Source organism: Leucoraja erinacea, chromosome 35, assembly GCF_028641065.1.
Source record: "Leucoraja erinacea ecotype New England chromosome 35, Leri_hhj_1, whole genome shotgun sequence".
In the NCBI taxonomy this organism is placed as follows: Eukaryota; Metazoa; Chordata; class Chondrichthyes; order Rajiformes; family Rajidae; genus Leucoraja; species Leucoraja erinaceus.
Genome location: NC_073411.1, coordinates 1,404,255 through 1,426,325, shown reverse-complemented (window position 1 = coordinate 1,426,325; position 22,071 = coordinate 1,404,255). Strand labels below are relative to the sequence as shown.

At 45.4% G+C, this 22,071-nt stretch overlaps 1 protein-coding gene across 2 annotated transcripts in view; it reads left to right on the top strand.

The window, feature by feature from the left end:
- The window catches only part of LOC129713156 (cytosolic purine 5'-nucleotidase-like), a 219,023-nt gene that overhangs the window by 141,392 nt on the left and 55,560 nt on the right, over positions 1-22,071 (top strand). The gene's annotated exons all lie outside the window — the stretch shown is intronic.

Here is a 22,071-nt window from a genome sequence, read left to right as displayed (position 1 = left end):
AGAGATGTGGGATGTGGAAGGAAACCGGACCACCTGGAAACCCACACTGTCACTGGGACCCACACTGTCACTGGGACAGGACTGAGGTCACACAGCAAACCCACACAGTTGCCCATCTTCTCTTACTGAAGTTGTGTGACTTTGTGGTGGCTGTACAGCTTCAGTGCATCCTCAGACATACTCCTGCACGTGGAATCATCAGACAGTACACAATTGTTGATCTTCCAGCAGTAGTCGATGTTCATCACAGCACAGAGCCCTGTGACAAACTACAAGGATAATTGCATCCCATTCCAGACCCCATTGGCAAATGCACATTCCACATTGAGGTGGTAACTGTTCTGTACGCACTGCAATCAGGGTGGAATTGAGGTTTCAACTGTGTATGAAGGATCTAACAGGGAGGTCACCTCTTACCATTGTCACATGGCTTTTTTTGTGTTTGCATAAGAGTTCTGAAGATGAGCCATTCTGTCAAAAGACTGTGATGGTCTGTGCCTGGAACTATCGCACACCATCCTTCTCACGCAGGGCTCCAGAGCATCCCAGGCTGATTACTGCCTGATTGACTTGAAAAACAAAGTATTTTTGCACCGACTAATTTGTAAGACGGGTCTCGACCCTAAACGTCACCCATTCCTTCTTTCCAGAGATGCTACCTGTCCCGCTGAGTTACTCCAGACTTTTGTGTCTATCTTTAATTTGTAAGGCAGACAGGTGATGGATCGAGGTGCAAATTGTTGCAGATCAACGAGGTCAATCCATCCTTTGCAACACTAGGGATGGATAAAACCTCAACATTTATGAACTCAGGCTATAAGGCAGCGTGTTGCACCTACTCACAAAGGTGGCTGACACAAGAGACTGCAGATGCTAGAATCTTGAGCAAAAATGAAACACTGAAAGAACTCAGCAGGTCGCGTAGCGTCTGTGGAGGGAACAGATGACATTTGGGGTCAGACTCAAAGGTGGCCATCTTGATGTGGGTATTTTGGTTGTGCTCCCCCCTTACTGCGGAAACTTATACATCCTGTCCCAATGGATACAATCCATCCTGGATCACCGGATGGCTCAGGCGACAGTTGTAGCACAGGAAGTGACTTTAGCTCACTGCTATGCAATATACAACAATACTGAGAGCACCTCCTGTCTGCCTTTACAATAGACAAAAGGTGCAGGAGTAGGCCCTTCGGCCCTTCGAGCCAGCACCGCCATTCAATGTTATCATGGCTGATCATCCCCAATCAGTACCCGGCTCCTGCCTTCTCCCCATATCCCCTGACTGCTATATTTAGGAGCCCTACCTCGTATCCAGAGAACCTGCCTCCACCCCTCTCTGAGGCAGAGAATTCCACAGACTCACAAAAAGTGTTTTCTCATCTCCGTTCTAAATGGCTTATCCCATATTGTTAAACTGTGGCCCCTGGTTCTGGACTCCCTCAACATCGGGAACATGTTTCCTGCCTCTAGTGTATCCAAACCCTTAATAATCTTATATGTCTCAATAAGATACCCTCTTATCCTTCTAAATCCCAAAGTATACAAACCCAGCCACTCCATTCTCTCAGCATATGACAGTCCCGCCACCCCGGGAATTAACCAGGTGAACCTACGCTGTACTCCCTCAATAGCAATAATATCCTTCCTCAAATTTCGAGACTAAAACTGCACACAATACGCCAGGTGTGGTCTCACAAGGGCCCTGTACAACTGCAGAAGGACCTCTTTGCTCCTATACTCAACTCCTCTTGTTATGAAGGCCAACATGTTATTTGCTTTCTTCACTGCCTGCTGTACCTGCATTCTTACTTTCATTCTGATGAAAAAGGACACCCAGATCCTGTTGTACTTCCCCTATTCCCAACTTGACACCATTTAGATAATAATCTGCGTATGCGAGTTGAACCGGTACTTTGGATCCGTCTTCCTGCCTTCCTGTTTTTGCTACCAAAGTGGATAACCTCACAATTATCCACATTAAACTGCATCTGCCATGCATCTGCCCACTCACCAAACTTGTCCAAGTCACCCTGCATTCTCATAGCATCCTCCTCACAGTTCACACTACCACCCAGTTTTGTGTCATCTGTAAATTTGCTAATGTTGCTTGTAATCCCTTCATCTAAATCATTGATGTATATTGTAAATAGCTGCAGTCCCAGCACCGAGCCTTGTGGTACCCCACTAATCACTGCCTGCCATTCTGAAAGGGACCCATTAATCCCTACTCTTTGTTTCCTGTCTGCCAACCAATTTTCTATCCATGTCAGCACTACACCCCCAATACCATGTGCCCTAATTTTGCCCACTAATCTCAAGTACATGAGGGAGATTGTTTGTGTCCTCCTTAGTGAAGACGGATCCAAAGTACCTGTTCAACTCGCATACGCATGGGCCCCAGCTGGGCACACGCATGGGCACATGCATGGGCCCCAGCTGGGCACACGCATGGGGACACGCATGGGGCCCCAGCTAAGCCTGCCTCTTTGTCGGGTACGTTGAACAATCCTTGTTCAATACGTACCAGGGCCCCATCCCCGACCTCTACCTCCATTACATTGACAACTGCTTTGGGGCCACCTCCTGCACCTACACACAACTGACTGACTTCATCCACTTCACCACCAACTTCCATTCGGCACTCCAATACACCTGGACCATTTCCGACAGTTCCCTACCATTTCTTGACCTCACCATCTCCATCGCAGGGGACAGACTTCTGACCGACATACACTACAAACCAACTGACTCGCATGGCTATCTGGATTACACGTCTCCCCACCCTGCCCCCTGTAAAGACTCCATCCCCTACTCCCAATTTCTCCGCTTACGCCGCATCTGTTCCCAGGATGAGACATTCCATACCAGGGCATCGGAAATGTTCTCGTTCTTCAGGGAACGGGGATTCCCCTCCGCCACCATAGATGAGGCTCGCACCAGGGTCTCTTCCATACCCCGCAACACTGCTCTCTCTCCCCATCCCCGCACTCGCAACAAGGGCAGAGTCCCCCTGGTCCTCACTTTTCACCCCACCAGCCGGCAAATACAACACATAATCCTCCGCCATTTCCGCCACCTCCAATGTGACCCCACCACTCGCCACATCTTCCCATCTCCCCCCATGTCTGCCTTCCGCAAAGACCGCTCCCTCCGCAACTCCCTTGTCAATTCTTCCCTTCCCTCCCGTACCACCCCCTCCCCGGGCACTTTCCGTTGCAACCGCAAGAAATGCAACACCTGTCCCTTCACCTCCCCCCTCGACTCCATTCAAGGACCCAAGCAGTCGTTCCCAGGTGCGAGAAAGGTTCACCTGTATCTCCTCCAACCTCATTTACTGCATCCGCTGCTCTAGATGTCAGCTGATTTACATCGGGGAGACTAAGCGGCGGTAGGGCGATCGTTTCGCCGAACACCTCCGCTCAGTCCGCAAGAACCTACCTGAACTCCCGGTGGCTCAGCACTTCAACTCCCCCTCCCATTCCCACTCAGACCTCTCTGTCCTGGGTCTCCTCCATTGCCAGAGTGAGCAACACCGGAAATTGGAGGAACAGCACCTCATATTCCGCCTGGGCAGCTTGCATCCTGATGGCATGAACGTTGAATTCTCCCAATTTTGCTAGCCCTTGCTGTCTCCTCCCCTTCCTTAACCCTCGAGCTGTCTCCTCCCATCCCCCCGCCCTCGGGCTCCTCCTCCTCCCCTTTTCCTTCCTTCTCCCCCCCCCCCCCCACCCCCCCCCCCCCACCATCAGTCTGAAGAAGGGTTTTGGCCCGAAACGTCGCCTATTTTCTTCACTCCATAGATGCTGCTGCACCCGCTGAGTTTCTCCAGCAATTTTGTGTACCTGTTCAACTCGTCTGCCATTTCTTTGTTCCCCATAATAAATTCACCCTTTTCAGTCTTCAATGGTCCCACTTTGGTCTTAACTAATTTTACCTCTTCAAATACCAAAATAAGCTTCTATCCTCCTTTATATGCTTACCTTCGTACCTCATCTTTTCTCCCCGTATTACCTTTTTAGTTATCTTCTGTTGTTCTTTAAACGATTCCCAATCCTCTGGCTTCCCGCTCACCTCTGCTATGTTATACTTCATCTCTTTTATTTTTATACTGTCCCTGACTTCCCTTGTCAGCCAAGATCACCCCTTACTCCCCTTGGCATCTTTCTTCCTCTTTGTAATGAACTGATCCTGCACCTTCTGTATTATTCCCAGAAACACCTGCCATTGTTGTCCACTGTCATCCCTGTTGGGGTAACTTCCAATCAACTTTGGCCAGCTCCTCCCTCATGGCTCCATAGTCCCTTTTGTTCAACTGTAATACTGACTCTTCCGATTTTCCCTTCTCCCTCTCAAATTGTAGATTAAAACATCATATTATGGTCACTACCTCCTAATGGCTCCTTTACCTTGAGTTCGCTTATTAAATCCGGTTCACAACACTAAATCCAGAATTGTCTTCTCCCTGGTTGGCTCCAGTAAAAGCTGCTCTAAGATCCATCACAGAGGCACTCCACAAACTCCCTATCTTGGAGTCCAACACCAACCTGATGCTCCCAGTTTACCTGCATGTTGAAATCTCCCATAACAACCGTATCATTACCTTTGTGACATGCCAATTTTAACTCTTGATTCAACTTGCACTCTATATCCAGGCTACTGTTTGGGGGCCTGTAGATCATTAGGATGGAGAGTGACATTGTTAATTCAGAAACAATGGTTCTGAACTTAAAGAAATGTAACTTTGAGGGTATGAGACGTGAATTGGCCAAGATTGACTGGCAATTAATTCTAAAAGGGTTGACGGTGGATATGCAATGGAAGACATTTAAAGACTGCATGGATGAACTACAAAAATTGTTCATCCCAGTTTGGCAAAAGAATAAATCAGGGAAGGTAGTACATCCGTGGATAACAAGGGAAATCAGGGATAATATCAAAGCGAAGGATGATGCGTACAAATTAGCCAGAAAAAGCAGCATACCGGAGGACTGGGAGAAATTCAGAGACCAGCAGAGGAGGACAAAGGGCTTAATTAGGAAAGGAAAAATTAGATTATGAAAGAAAACTGGCAGGGAACATAAAAACTGACTGCAAAAGTTTTTATAGATGTGTGAAAAGAAAGAGATTAGTTAAAACAAATGTAGGTCCCTTGCAGTCAGAAACAGGTGAGTTGATCATGGGGAACAAGGATATGGCGGACCAATTGAATAACTACTTTGGTTCCGTCTTCACTAAGGAAGACATAAATAATTTGCCGGAAATAGCAGGGGACCGCGGGTCAAAGGAGTTGGAGGAATTGAGTGAAATCCAGGTTAGCCGGGAAGTGGTGTTGGGTAAATTGAATGGATTAAAGGTCGATAAATCCCCAGGGCCAGATAGGCTGCATCCCAGAGTACTTAAGGAAGTAGCTCCAGAAATAGTGGATGCATTATCAACTAAGGGGACATGACGTGAGAATTAAGGGATGGAAGTTTAGGGGTAACATGAGGGGAACTTCTTTACTCAGAGAGTGGTAGCTGTGTGGAATGAGCTTCCAGTGAAGGTGGTGGAGGCAGGTTCGTTTTTATCATTTAAAAATAAATTGGATAGTTATATGGACGGGAAGGGAATGGAGGGTTATGGTCTGAGCGCAGGTATATGGGACTAGGGGAGATTATGTGTTCGGCACGGACTAGAAGGGTCGAGATGGCCTGTTTCCGTGCTGTAATTGTTATATGGTTATATGGTTATTAGTAATAATCTTTCAAAACTCTTTAGATTCTGGAGTAGTTCCTGAGGATTGGTGGGTAGCAAACGTAACCCCACTTTTTAAGAAGGGAGGGAGAGAGAAAATGGGGAATTACAGACCAGTTAGTCTAACATCGGTAGTGGGGAAACTGCTAGAGTCAGTTATTAAAGATGGGATAGCAGCACAAGTGGAAAGTGGTGAAATCATTGGACAAAGTCCAATTTTTCCTTTGAGAATAGGGAAGATTCAGCACATTAAGGGACAGAAGTTTAGGGGTAATATGAGGGGGAACTTCTTTACGCAGAGAGTGGTGGCGGTGTGGAATGAGCTCCCAGTGGAAGTGGTGGAGGCAGGTTCATTGGTATCATTTAAAAATAAATTGGATAGGCATATGGATGAGAAGGGAATGGAGGGTTATGGTACGAGTGCAGGCAGGTGGGACTAAGGGGAAAAAAATTTTGTTCGGCATGGACTTGTAGGGCCGAGATGGCCTGTTTCCGTGCTGTAATTGTTATATGGTTATATGGTTAAAGTCAGCATGGATTTACGAAAGGTAAATCATGTCTGACGAATCTTATAGAATTTTTCGAGGATGTAACTAGTAGCGTGGATAGGGGAGAACCAGTGGATGTGGTGTATCTGGACTTCCAGAAGGCTTTCGACAAGGTCCCACATAAGAGATTAGTATACAAATGTAAAGTACACGGCATTGGGGGTTCAGTATTGATGTGGGTAGAGAACTGACTGGCAAACAGGAAGCAAAGAGTAGGAGTAAACGGGTCCTTTTCACAATGGCAGGCAGTGACTAGTGGGGTACCGCAAGGCTCAGTGCTGGGACCCCAGCTATTTACAATATATATTAATGATCTGGATGAGGGAATTGAAGGCAATATCTCCAAGTTTGCGGATGACACTAAGCTGGGGGGCAGTGTTAGCTGTGAGGATGCTAGGAGACTGCAAGGTGACTTGGATAGGCTGGGTGAGTGGGCAAATGTTTGGCAGATGCAGTATAATATGGATAAATGTGAGGTTATCCATTTTGGTGGCAAAAACGGGAAAGCAGACTATTATCTAAATGGTGGCCGATTGGGAAAGGGGGAGATGCAGCGAGACCTGGGTGTCATGGTACACCAGTCATTGAAAGTAGGCATGCAGGTGCAGCAGGCAGTGAAGAATGCAAATGGTATGTTAGCTTTCATAGCAAAAGGATTTGAGTATAGGAGCAGGGAGGTTCTACTGCAGTTGTACAGGGTCTTGGTGAGACCACACCTGGAGTATTCCGTACAGTTTTGGTCTCCAAATCTGAGGAAGGACATTATTGCCATAGAGGGAGTGCAGAGAAGGTTCACCAGACTGATTCCTGGGATGTCAGGACTGTCTTATGAAGAAAGACTGGATATACTTGGTTTATACTCTCTAGAATTTAGAAGATTGAGAGGGGATCTTATAGAAACTTACAAAATTCTTAAGAGGTTGGACAGGCTAGATGCAGGAAGATTGCTCCCGATGTTGGGGAAGTCCAGGACAAGGGGTCACAGCTTAAGGATAAGGGGGAAATCCTTTAAAACCGAGATGAGAAGAACTTTTTTCACACAGAGAGTGGTGAATCTCTGGAACTCTCTGCTGCAGAGGGTAGTCGAGGCCAGTTCATTGGCTATATTTATTTAAGAGGGAGTTCGATTTGGCCCTTGTGGCTAAGGGGATCAGAGGGTATGGAGAGAAGGCAGGTACGGGATACTGAGTTGGATGATCAGCCATGATCATATTGAATGACGGTGCAGGCTCGAAGTGCCGAATGGCCTACTCCTGCACCTAATTTCTATGTTTCTATAACTCCCATTAGGGTCTTTTTACCCTTACAATTCCTCAGTTCTATCCATACTGACCTCCTGATTCTGTCACCCCTCGCAAGGGAGTGAATTTCATTCTTCACCAACAGAGCCACCCCACCCCCTCTGCCCACCTGTCTATCTTTTCTATAGGACGTATACCCTTCAATTTTCAGTTCCCAGCCCTGGCCCTCTGGCAGCCATGTGTCTGTAATTCCCACAACATCATACTTGCCAATTTCTAACTGAGCCTCAAGCTCGTCCACTTTATTTCTTATACTTCGCGCATTCATATACAACTCTTTAACTTCAGTATTCACCTCCCCTCTCACACCGCTCACTATTGGCCCTGAACTTACTCTCTTATCCCTTCTTGAACTTTCCTTCCCAATAATTCGGGTGGCTTTTGTAACTTTTCCTGTACTCACTTCTCCTTTAACTCCATCTTTCTATTCCCAATTCGTCAACCACTCTCCCCCACTATTTAGTTTAAACCCATACGTGTAGCACTAGCAAACCTGCCTGCCAGAATGTTGGTTAAGGTGTAACCCTTCCCTTTCGTACAGGTCACCCCTACCCCCAAAGAGATCCCAGTGGTCTATAAATCTAACTCATTGCTCCCTGCACTAGCCCCTCAGCCACACATTCAGATTCCCTATCTCCATGTTCCTGCTCTCACTTGCACGAGGTACTGGAAGCAATCCAGAGATAATAATAATAATAATGGATGGGATTTATATAGCGCCTTTCTAGATACTCAAGGCGCTTTACATCGCATTATTCATTCACTCCACAGTCACACTCGGTGGTGGTGAGCTACGTCTGAAGCCACAGCTGCCCTGGGGCAGACTGATGGAAACGTGGCTGTTAATCTGCGCCTACGGCCCCTCCGACCACCACCAGTCACTCACACACATTCACACACATTCACACGCAGGCAAAGGTGGGTGAAGTGTCTTGCCCAAGGACACAACGACAGTATAACCACCCACGAAGTCCTGCTTTTCAGTCTTCTTCCTAAGGCCAGTTCAGGATGCTCACAAATCTTGATCAATTTGCAGACTGACCATGGGTCTCAACAATGTCCATATACAATGAGAATTTCACTTTTGTGCCTCCGCTCCCTGGGATTGTTGCTCCTCATGCCATGATAAGATGGATATGATTCAGATGGTTTCAACAAAAGGCTCAATACATATAACCAGGATGTAGGAATGAAGGCATCCTCCTTGCCTGTCTCCAGATTTGATAGGGAAACTTTCTATTTCCCATCTGTTAGTATACACTGATGGGGCAGGTATCCACCACCCTGGTGAAGTTCACATCTATGAATAGACAAAAGATAAGCAGACATCAGGAAGAGCTGGGGGTTAGTTCCACCATATGGGAACGCAGACAAGTGTGTGGGGTTTTAGTGTGGGAAATAATGCATTCTGTAACTAGGTGTTGATGAAGGGGGTTGTGATACAACAGAATAAAGTGTTGCAGCGCTGGATATTTCAGCTTTGGACACAGAAATGCCTGATAGTTACGGCTATCTTTAGTTCTAGAAATAGAGAAAAGATCAAAGGAAATATTATTCCAATGCCATCAGCTCTTGTTTTTGGAATAGTTTTAATATCGCGTGTCCATGGAGGGGAATTTCAGTAATTATGCAGAAATCAAGTTTGTTATGGAATGCGGTTTACCAAAGATACAAACAGCTGTGGGAGGAATAGTTTTGGCGTATCTTTTGATTAGTGCTCAGCTGAATTTGGATCTTTTGAATTTATTTTAATCTTACTGCCCTTATAAGCAAGCATAAAATAGATTATGAATGGTTAATGAACGATACAGTAGTGTTCATAACCCTTTGGGTCTCCTCGATATCCTGCAGCTCCGCTCTTACTCCTCCTTCCCTCATTCGTAACAAGGACAAGAGTCCCCCTTGTCCTCACCTTTCTGCTTTCCGCAGAGACCGTTCCCTCCGCAACTCGTCCCTTCCCTCCCAAACCACCCCCTTCCCAGGTACTTTCCTCTGCATCCGCAGGAGATGCAACACCTGTCCCTTTACCTCCCCCCTCGACTCCATCCAAGAACCTAAACAATCTTTCCAGGTTAGGCAGAGGTTCACTTGCACCTCCTCCAACCTCATCTACTGTATCCACTGCTCCAGTTGTCAACTTCTCTACATCGGTGAGACCAAGCACAGGCTCGGCGTTCATTTCACTGAACACCTCCGCTCAGTCCATCTTAACCTACCCGATCTCCTGGTTGCTCAGCACCCCCTCCAATTCCCAATCTGACCTTTCTGTCCTGGGCCTCTTCCATTGTCAGAGTGAGGCCCAGCACAGATTGGAGAAACAGCACCTCATATTCCGCTTGGGTAGTTTACGCCCCAGGCGGTATGAACATTGACTTCTCTAACTTCAGATAGCCCTTGCTTTCTCTCTCCTTCCCCTTCCCAGTTCTCCCATTAGTCTTATTGTCTCCACCCACATTCTATCTTTGTCCCATGGCTCCGCCCCCTCCCCGACATCAGTCTGAAGAAGGGTCTCGACCCGAAACGTCACCCATTCCTTCTCTCCAGAGATGTTGCCTGTTCCGCTGAGTTACTCCAGCATTTTGTGTCTACCTCCGATTTAAAGCAGCATCTGCAGTTCTTTCTTACACCTATGATGTTGCAGTTACTTACTTACTTACTGCGTATGTGTATTATGCTTCCTGGCATGTAGGGCAGCATCGAAGGTCCTCCACTCCTGTCTGTTCTGGGCTAGCTTCTGGACACTACCCCAGGTCAGGTTCTTTTCCCTTCCGGTGTCCAGTGCGGGGCTATTCTTGGGATGCTGTCTGGTCATCCTAGCTTCTGCCGATAGCCCTGGAAGTCCATCACGCCCAGTAGAGTTGATTCCTTCAGTTGCTGTTTCCGTAACATATTTGTTTTACGAGACAGGGTTGTACAAAGTTGGAATGGGTTTGTGGAAGGGAAATCACTATTGACTGGTTGCATTCATTACGTTGAAGAGAAATGAGAGACCTCATTGAAATGTACAGCAATATGATAATGAAAGGATGTTTCCTCTGGCTGGGTTATGTGGAAGCCAAGTTAAGTCAAGTTTACTGACAAATGCACAAGAATATTGAGATACGTGTACAATGAAAATGTTGCCTGCAGAAACGTAACAGGACCATAGACAAAATATAAGTTATACATAAATTATTTATAAATTGCCCATAATTTCCACAAAGCAATGGAAAGTAAAAGACAATGCAAAGATTAAGATATTAGTTCACACGCAGTAGAGAGCAGTCATAGAGTCATAGAGTAATTAGGAAAGAACTGCAGATGCTGGTTTCAATCGAAGGTAGACACAGAATACTGGAGTAACTCAGCAGGACAGACAGCATCTCTGGAGAGAAGGAATGGGTGACGTTTCGGGTCGATAGAGTGAAACAAGTTCACAAGTTATAGGAATAGAATGAGGTCATTCGGCCCATCGAGTCCACTCTGCCATTCAATCATGGCTGACCTCTGTCTCCTAATCCCATTTTTCTGCATCTCCCCATAACCATATAACCATATAACAATTACAGCACGGAAACAGGCCATCTCGGCCCTACAAGTCCGTGCCGAACAACTTTTTTTTCTCCTTAGTCCCACCTGCCTGCACTCATACCATAACCCTCCATTCCCTTCTCATCCATATGCCTATCCAATTTATTTTTAAATGGTACCAATGAACCTGCCTCCACCACTTCCACTGGAAGCTCATTCCACACCGCTACCACTCTCTGAGTAAAGAAGTTCCCCCTCATATTACCCCTAAACTTCTGTCCCTTAATTCTGAAGTCATGTCCTCTTGTTTGAATCTTCCCTACTCTCAAAGGGAAAAGCTTGTCCACATCAACTTTCCAAACTGTATGGTATAACTTTTGTAAGATGTGATTTTTTTTTGTTTTAAAAGACTAATCCTTTACATCATTAGTTTGTGGCACATTTGCTTGGCAACTACACCGCTGCATTGTGGTTTTAATATTACTTCATTTACATTTCACCCAGGATTTACCCACCCAGATTATCCACACCATTGGACGTGTCCATATATTGACCAAAAAAAAATTAAACTTGTATAAAATGATGCAAAATATGCAAAAACAGTAATACTGATGCAAAAAAAATGACAGAGCGAGGTTTGGGGCTCATCTCTGCCTGTTGGAATGGTGGTAACAGAATGAATGCGCTGGGATTTTTAAAAATTAAAAAAAAGCCTTTAAAATCCCTGGTCAGACAGTTCTCCAAACCAGTACCTGGCACCACTCCAACAAACAAACATGGAAAAAAGGTCCATTTGATTATTACTCCAGTTTGGGGCTCTTTATTGGTTTTGCTCTGCTGATTCGGTAGCTGGTGCTGGACTAGACTCGGATGGTGCCTCCTCTGGCACAACTGGCTCTGGGGCTGCGACAGCTGCTGGTGGTGTTGCTGCTGCTTCCTGCTCGGCTGTGGATGCTTCAGCACTGGGGGCTGGGTTGGACGAGGCCGCCTCTGCCGTGGGTTTCTCTTCGCTGGCCTTGGGCTCCTCCGGAGCTTTGGCTTCCTGTACGTCCGGCTTTTCGGCTGCCTTCTCCTCGAGCTGAGCCTCTGGCGAGGCAGTGCTATCTTTCTTAGCCTCCGCTGGAGCAGCGGGAGTGGAGGTGGCGGCGGCGGTGGCAGTGGTCGCCGACGGCTGTAGCGGCGTCGCCCTCAGGGGCGGGCTTGCTCTCCTCGGCATTGACCGCATCCGCGGCTGCTTCTCGCCTTCTGTAGAGGCGGCCGGGGCTGCGGCGGCGGCAGTGGAGGCTGCAGCAAATTGGAAAGAGCCCTGGTTTTCAAGGGAAATTGGACATCTTGTTCGGAAAAAGAGGGAGATCTACAATAATTATAGGCAGCATGAAGTAAATGAGGTGCTTGAGGATTATAAGGAATGTAAAAAGAATCTTAAGAAAGAAATTAGAAAAGCTAAAAGAAGATATGAGGTTGCTTTGGCAAGTAAGGTGAAAGTAAATCCAAAGGGTTTCTACAGCTATATTAATAGCAAAAGGATAAGGAGGGATAAAATTGGTCCATTGGAGAGACAGAGTGGACAGCTATCTGCAGAGCCAAAAGAGATGGGGGAGATATTGAACAATTTTTTTTCTTCGGTATTCACCAAGGAGAAGGATATTGAATTATGTGAGGTAAGGGAAACTAGTAGAGTAGCTATGGATACTATGAGGTTCAAAGTAAAAGAAGTACTGACACTTTTGAAAAATATAAAAGTGGATAAGTCTCCAGGTCCTGACAGGATATTCCCTAGGACATTGAGGAAAGTTAGTGTAGAAATAGCCGGGGCTATGACAGAAATATTTCAAATGTCATTAGAAACGGGAATAGTCCCCGAGGATTGGCGTACTGCGCATGTTGTTCCATTGTTTAAAAAGGGTTCTAAGAGTAAACCTAGCAATTATAGACCTGTTAGTTTGACTTCAGTGGTGGGCAAATTAATGGAAAAGATACTTAGAGATAATATATATAAGCATCTAGATAAACAGGGTCTGATTAGGAACAGTCAACATGGATTTGTGCCTGGAAGGTCATGTTTGACTAATCTTCTTGAATTTTTTGAAGAGGTTACTAGGGAAATTGATGAGGGTAAAGCAGTGGATGTTGTCTATATGGACTTTAGTAAGGCCTTTGACAAGGTTCCTCATGGAAGGTTGGTTAAGAAGGTTCAACTGTTGGGTATAAATGCAGGAATAGCAAGATGGATTCAACAGTGGCTGAATGGGAGAAGCCAGAGGGTAATGGTGGATGGCTGTTTATCGGGTTGGAGGCAGGTGACTAGTGGGGTGCCTCAGGGATCTGTGTTGGGTCCTTTGTTGTTTGTCATGTACATCAATGATCTGGATGAAGGTGTGGTAAATTGGATTAGTAAGTATGCAGATGATACCAAGATAGGGGGTGTTGTGGATAATGAAGAGGATTTTTCAAAGTCTACAGAGTGATTTAGGCCATTTGGAAAAAATGGGCTGAAAGATGGCAGATGGAGTCTAATGCTGATAAATGTGAGGTGCTACACCTGGCAGGACAAATCAAAATAGGACGTACATGGTAAATGGTAGGGAATTGAAGAATACAGCTGAACAGAGGGATCTGGGTATAACCGTGCATAGTTCCTTGAAGGTGGAATCTCATATAGATAGGGTGGTAAAGAAAGCTTTTGGTATGCTAGCCTTTATAAATCAGAGCATTGAGTATAGAAGCTGGGATGTAATGTTAAAATTGTACAAGGCATTGGTGAGACCAAATCAGGAGTATGGTGTACAATTTTGGTCGCCCAATTATAGGAAGGATGTCAACAAAATAGAGAGAGTACAGAGGAGATTTACTAGAATGTTGCCTGGGTTTCAACAACTAAGTTACAGAGATAGGTTGAATAAGTTAGGTCTTTTATCTCTGGAGCGCAGAAGGTTAAGGGGGGACCTGATAGAGGTCTTTAAAATGATGAGAGGGATAGACAGAGTTGATGTGGACAAGCTTTTCCCTTTGAGAATAGGGAAGATTCAAACAAGAGGACATGACTTCAGAATTAAGGGACAGAAGTTTAGGGGTAATATGAGGGGGAACTTCTTTACGCAGAGAGTGGTAGCGGTGTGGAATGAGCTCCCAGTGGAAGTGGTGGAGGCAGGTTCATTGGTATCATTTAAAAATAAATTGGATAGGCATGTGGATGAGAAGGGAATGGAGGGTTATGGTATGAGTGCAGGCAGGTGGGACTAAGGGGAAAAAAAATTTGTTCGGCACGGACTTGTAGGGCCGAGATGGCCTGTTTCCGTGCTGTAATTGTTATATGGTTATATGGTTATATCAACTCTGTCTATCCCTCTCATCATTTTAAAGACCTCTATCAAGTCCCCCCTTAACCTTCTGCGCTCCAGAGAATAAAGACCTAACTTATTCAACCTATCTCTGTAACCCTTGACATCTGTTCTAATCAAGAATTTGTCTATCTCTGCCTTAAAAATATCCACTGACTTGGCCTCCACAGCCCTCTGTTGCAATGAGTTGCACAGATTAACTACCCTCTGACTAAAGAAATTCCTCCTCACCTCCTTTCTAAAAAAACATCCATTAATTGTGAGGCTATGACCTCTGATCCTAGATTCTCCCACCAGTAGAAACATCCTCTCCACATCCACTCTATCTATGCCTTTCACTATTCGGTAAGTTTCAATGAGGTGTCTCCTCGACTTTCTAAACTCCAGCCAGTGCCATCAAACGCTCATCATATGCTAACCCACTCATTCCTGGAATCATTCCTGTAAACCTCCTCTGGACCCTCTCAGACCCAGCACATCCTTCCTCAGGGATAGGCCCAAATGTGCTCACAGTACTCCAAATGCAGCCTGACCAGTGCCTTATAGAGCCTCAGCATTACATCTCTGTACAGTCTGGATACCGTGTGGAACAGGCCCTTCGGCCCAACTTTCCCACAAGTGACCAATTACACTAGTCCCACCTGCCTGCGTTTGGTCCACATCATTCCAAACCTGTCCTATCCATGTACCTGTTTAACTGCTTCTTAAACGTCGGGATAGTCCCTGCCTCATCTACCTCCTCTGGCAGCTTGTTCCATGCACCCACCACCCTTTGTGTGACAAAGTTACCCCTCAGTTTCCTATTAAGTATTTTCCCCTTCACTGTAAACCTATGTCCCCTGATACCCCTACTCTGGGCAAGAGGCTCTGTGCATCTCCCTGGTCTATTCCTCTCATGATTTTATACACCTCTATAAGATCACCCTTCATCCTCCTGCGCTCCAGGGGATAGAGACCCAGCCTACTCAACCTCTCCCCTGTAGCTCACACCCTCTAGTCCTGGCAACATCGTCATAAATCTTCTCTGTACCCTTGCCAGCTTAACAACATCTTTCCTATAACACGGTGCCCAGAACTGAACACAATACTCTAAATGCGGCCTCACCAACGTTTTAACTGCAACATGACCTCCCAACCTCTATACTCAATACTCTGACTGATGAAGGCCAATGTACCAAAAACCTTTTTGACCACCTTATCTACCTGCGACTCGACCTTCAAGGAATCATGCACATACTCCTAGATTCCTCTGCTCAACAGCATTACCCAGAGCCCAACCATTCATTGTGCAAGTCCTGCCCATGTTAGACTTCCCAAAATGCGACACCTCACATTTCTCTGTATTAAATTCCATCAACCACTCCTGAGCCCACCTGAACTATCGATCAAGATCCTGCTGTAATTGTTCACAACCATCTTCACTATCTGCAAAACCACCCACTTTTGAATCGTCAGCAAACTTGCTAATCTTGCCCCTGTATGTTCTCATCCAAATCATTGATGTAGATGACAAACAGTAACGGGCCCAAGACCGAACCCTGAGGCACACCACTAGTCACAGGCCCCCAGTCCGAGAAGCAACCTTCCACCATCACTCTCTGCTTCCTTCCACAAAGCCAATTTTATATCCTTTCAGCTATCTCTCCTTGGATCCCATGTGATCTAACCTTCTGGAACAGCCTACCATGCAGAACTTTGTTGAATGCCTTACTGAAATCCATGTATACATGCACAGCTCTTCCCTCATTGACCTATTTGGTCACTTTTCAAAAAACTCAATCATATCCTATAGTTCCCAGCATTTTCCCTACAGCCCCTCTTGAACAGAAGCACAACATTTGCCACCCTGCCGTCTTCCAGCACCTCTCCTGTATTTAAAGACGACTGTAAATTTCAACCAGGGCTCCCACAATTTCCTCTCTTGTTTCCCACAGATCAGCCCTGGAGATTTGTCTATTATAGTGCAAGACATGGATCAGTCTTAGGGGATAGAAACAAAATTTAGGACAGGGATGAGGAGGAATTGTCACTGCCATGTCTTATCCGGTCAGCAATTCCATCTTGAATCTATATGCATTGAAACACCTGCACAAATCACCCCCAAATCCCCCCCACTATTACAGAAACGAGGACAGAGTATTTTAACAGCCGCTTACCAGTTGCTACCTCTCCCAATTACAGCAAGAAATGTGTAACATTGCAGGGACTGCTGAAACCAAGTATGGGCTGGACAAAATGTGTAGGAAAGAACTGCAGATGCTGGTTTAAATCCAAGGTAGACACAAAATACTGGAGTAACTCAGCGGGACAGGCCAGCATCTCTGGATAGAAGCAGAGGATAATGTTTCGGGTCGAAACCCAGCTGTCAGATGAAATGTTCATGGTTGGAAGGTATCGTGTGAGTATTTTTAGGAATGATGCTCGGGAAACTAGGAGTTAGTTTGCAGAAATAATATTGGAAAAGCTTCCTCTTGGGATTCCGTAGGCCATTCTGGAGTGGCCTGGTGAAACCACAGCTTTCCGGTAAAGGCAGCTGAATTATACTAATGCTGAAAAGGATACAACCAGTGTTTCCTGGTTTCCCTTGTGCTTGAGCATGTTGGATCTGGATCATTAAGGGTGGTGATGCAAGTGACCATATATCAGCCAAGGGTATATCGGGGAGTTACTCCCCTTACTCCTACCTGCAGTTTGCTTTCCAAACCAGTCAGTTGGTTTGCAAATCTCAAGTTCTCTTTACCAAAGAGTAGCTTCTGATGACATTTAGCATTTAATCCTTTGATATAAATAGTTGGTTCTTAAGCCCTGTGCCTGAGATTCCTCACATAACTGTGGCTTAAGTGAACTTCACTTTGTGATAAACTGCCCTTTTCCTTTGCTGTTCAACTCAGTGGCCACAGGCTCCAATAGTTTCAAAACAAGATCAAAAGAATTAGCCATGATCAACAAGGAGGAATGCAGCAAAATAAACTGTTGGTGATTAGCCCTGTAGGGCAGTGTTGTGTCTGAGATATTCTCAGCCATTGTCTCATGGTTTGGGCTCTCTGGAAAATGAGTTACATGTTTCAAACCGCCAGCAGCTTATTTCTTCTTGAAGCCCAGTTAAAAACAAAATATATGGATGAGAAGCAAACAGTGTAGAGGTTTCAATGATTCTTGAGCTACACTGAAGAGACACGAATGTCGCTGCTGAAGGGGAATTAAAAAGAATTTTGTCACCACTGCATATACAACAAGTGTTGGATAAGGGAGATTCCGTAGTGAAGGTCAGTAGCCATTGTATAATAGGCAAAGATCACTGTGCAGGAAGGAACTGCAGATGCTGGTTTAAACTGAAGATAGACACAAAATGCTGGAGTAACTCAGCGAGACAGGCAGCAGCTCTGGAGAGAAGAAATGGGTGATGTTTCTGGTCGAGACCCTTCTTCAGACCAGTCAGAGTAAAGAGAAATGAGAGATAGACGAAAGACTGGATAGACTCCGCTTGTACTCGCTAGAATTTAGAAGATTGAGGGGGGATCTTATAGAAACTTACAAAATTCTTAAGGGGTTGGACAGGCTAGATGCAGGAAGATTGTTCCCGATGTTGGGGAAGTCCAGAACAAGGGTCACAGTTTAAGGATAAGGGGGAAGTCTTTTAGGACTGAGATGAGAAAATAATTTTTTACACAGAGAGTGATGAATCTGTGGAATTCTCTGCCACAGAAGGTAGTTGAGGCCAGTTCATTGGCTATATTTAAGAGGGAGTTAGATGTGGCCCTTGTGGCTAAAGGGGTCGCGGGGGGTATGGAGAGAAGGCTGAGTTGGATGATCAGCCATGATCATATTGAATGGCGGTGCAGGCTCGAAGGGCCGCATGGCCTACTCCTGCACCTATTTTCTATGTTTCTATATAGACAGTGATGTAGAGAGTGATATAGAATAAATGAATGAAAGATATGCAAAAAAGTAACAATGATAAAGGAAACAGGCCATTGTTAGCTGTTTGCTAGGTGAGAACGGGAACCTGGTGCGACAGGTGGGGGAGGGATGGAGAGAGGAGGAGTGCAGGGGTTATTTGAAGTTAAAGAAATCAATATTGATTTTTTTTTCTTGTAAAAATATGAGTGCTGCGTACCTGACCCTGGCCGAGAATCAGTGTGCGTGGACCCATTCTCTGATGTAAGTAAATAAGTAGGTTTATTGGCCAAGTATTCACATACAAGGAATTTGCCTTGATGCTCGGCCCACAAGTAACAACATGACATACAGTGATGTTAGAGACAACCTTATACAAAAAAAGTATTGTGGTGCCAATATCAGGGCAATCCCATTCATTGGCTACTGCCTTGCTTTCTTAAAGAAGTCAGAAAAGAGTCAAAAGACGTTTGGATCTCTTATTCCAGAGTTTTCCTGCTGGTTGGTCTTACATGAAAATCACAATAATGTGTTTTGCTCTGGTCCCTGGTTTGTGGTCTCAGTGATGTGATCACTCATTGATTTGCATTTGTAAGGATCAGACCCATTTAAGGCAAGTGCTTCGTAAAGCTAGTTACAATCACAACCCAGGCAAACAGTGTAGCCCAAAGAACAATCCTTTCCAAGTAGCTTTAACTAGCGATCTGTGGGGAGGGTTCAAATTCTTTCACTGAAGTGAGGCGCGTGTACAGTTGATCATTTTGACACTGGTTTTATAAGCTCTGTATTGGTAGATGGTACTTTATACAACAACATTAGTCAAGTTAGAAATGTTACCGGCTTGTATGCAAAACAAAGCATTTCACTGTACATGAGGTAATAAAGTATAATTGAATAATTGAATCAATGAAGAAATTGCAAAATACAATGAACCAGAACCCTTGAGTAAAGTTGGAACTGCCATTTATTTGGCATGTGGAAGTATTCACAGGATCTAGAATGTAGGGATGAGTTTATTCTCTGTGAGCTTGTGTCCTATGCAGTGAAAATAACACTTGTGTATTTATAACTGCTTACTCTTGTCCCAAGCCCTTGCTGACAGGAGGGCAGCTATTGTTGAAATGCAGTGACTGACGGAATAAACAACTGGGTGATATGGAGTATCTCACCAGTTGCTACATTCCAGAATGCTGAGAAATCCACTTCAAAGGAAATGTGCAAAATGCATTTAATCACAATCTAAAATCAGACTCGGATATAATTTTCCAAGAAATCTAAAAGAGTTAAATTGCAATCCTCCTCACCCCCAACGTTCCACGAAACTGTGATAAGTGTGGCCAGGTTCCAGTGTAACTATCATCAGTGTTTGTCTCAAGTCGTTGCAATACTTCTTTGTTCCCTGGACATCGAGGGATTGGGTCAAGAATCCATTTAAATAAAACGATCATCATAATAATTTGCGACCTTGTTCCTGAAGCACATACAGCTGATGGAAGAGGAAAGCTCCCCCAGTCTGGTGTTCACATCAACAGCTGTTCCTCTCTATTTTCAAAATTGTGATACCATCAACTCCCTGCTCCACTCATGCTTCTCCCTCCTCTCCAGCTTACAACTAATCTGCCGCTTACCTCTCGCCTGCTCTCCCTCCATTCCATTTGGATCTCTATAATCTGGATGCTGTCCCTTCCCACAGCCAAATTCTTTCCGTTTCAGGATGTAAGTGAGCATGCAGCAGCACCTATCCATGGTCTTTGATCAATTCCTGTCCTCTCCAGCCTTGTTCCACATACAGTACCCATTCCATTAGCAATAGATTTGCCCCTTCCCCATGCCACCCCCAAGCATGTTCAAAACATTTAATCTTGGCAAGCTTAAGTTTCTCATCAGCATGCTGACAAAATTCTCCACAAGCACATGTTTCTTTCCCTCATATCTTCTTAAGTGGTTGACTGACAGATTTTGATTTGATAACTTTCCTGCCTTGGCATGTTTTTACGATGTTAGAGACCCCCGCCAATGGGTGCTGTTGAACGGAAGAATTACCTTTCAACATGTAAGCTGATGAAGCCACCTTCAAATTTCCATCACCAGCCTTGGATTATAAATGACCCTGTCACATATGAAGGGGGAACTGGAGATGCTGGTTTAAACTGAAGATAGACACAAAATGCTGGAGTAACACAGCAGGACAGGCAGCATCTCCAGAGAGAAGGAATGGGTGACGTTTCAGGTTGAGACTGAAGACCCAAAGAAGTCTGAGTCTGAAGAAGGGTCTCATCCCGAAACGTCACCCATTCCTTCTCTCCAGAGATGCTGTCTGACCCGCTGAGTTACTCCAGCAAGCCTCATGTGACTTTTTTTAATTGATATTGTTTTAGAGAATAGAGAATAGGTGCAGGAGGAGGCCATTCGACCCTTCGAGCCAGCACCGCCATTCACTGTGATCATGGCCGATCATCCACAATCAGTACCCCGTTCCTGCCCCGTTGCGGAACTTTATCAGCTCACTTTGTGAGAATGACCAGCCCATTCTGATCAGCCTGTCAAACCCTGACATCTATCTCCTTTTCATTGCTGTGGCAACCAATTATACATGTCCTCAACAAACTGAAGAATTAATTTCTCCAATATTTTCTTTATCGACCACCTCAGTCTCCCTTTGATTAAACTGCAAGATTCCAGGAACTCCAGCACATGTGTTATCATCATCCTTATCCTCCATTGTCCCCTTTGACCTCCTTTTGTACAATATTACCATTGTTTACAGAGCCAACCCAACTTGCACCAACTCCTTAAACATCTCCAGCTACTTGCCCCTCCATTACTCCACTGCCTCTCATGGTATCTTCACCGCGATGAGGATTGAATCTTCAATCACACTGTTTAATAGATTTTATACCTAAGCTCTTCAATTTGTGATATTTTATCCTCCACTTTCAAAATCCCTTTGACAGTTCCTTCGGAAACCTTCACTGATTCTAATCAAGCCCAACCTTCCCTCCGATGCCTGTGACATTTCACTGTAAAGTTTCACTGTGGTTGAGATTGCAAATTTGACTCTCATTTGAAGCCATGTCCAGCGTGTGGGTGAGACCTATATTAGTAGTGTGGCAGCTGGGAACATGGAGGCAGTTAAAGCAAAACAATCCAGTAGGCAGGATGGGCAGTGGCAGGACAGGGAGCGAGAAATGTCCGATAGACTAACTGCATTTATTTTAATGTAAGAAGGCTGATACACAAGACAGATGTGCTCAGAGCATGGATAGGCATAAGGAACTGGGATGCTGTGTTGTTCTTCGTCCTTCATAGTTGAAGAAGAACATGACTTCAGTGTTGTTGTTAGTGGGTGCGGATGTGACTGGTGAGACCGATCCGGGCCCGGAAGTCTCGCCCGCATATGGGACACAGTTGGGTGGGCGCTGCAGTAGAAGTTGAAGTGGCTCGAGCCTTGCGTGCGGCGTTTCCTCTGAGCTTCAGCAGTGCGCTTCTTTTCAGCTGCACGCGCTCCTGTGGGGATCTTGCTTCGCCCAGTTGGGCGGTCCAGAGCAAGCGACTCCCAAGTATTGAGATTGATGTTAAAGTCTTTGAGGGAAACTTTGAGGCGTTTCTTCTGCGCCCCAAGTGAGCGCTTGCCCTGACACAGTTCTCCGTACAACAGCTGTTTTGGCAGCCGACGGTCTGGCATTCAGATGACATGGCCAGCCCATCTGGCTTGTGCTTTCTGAAGGAGGGTGTAGACTC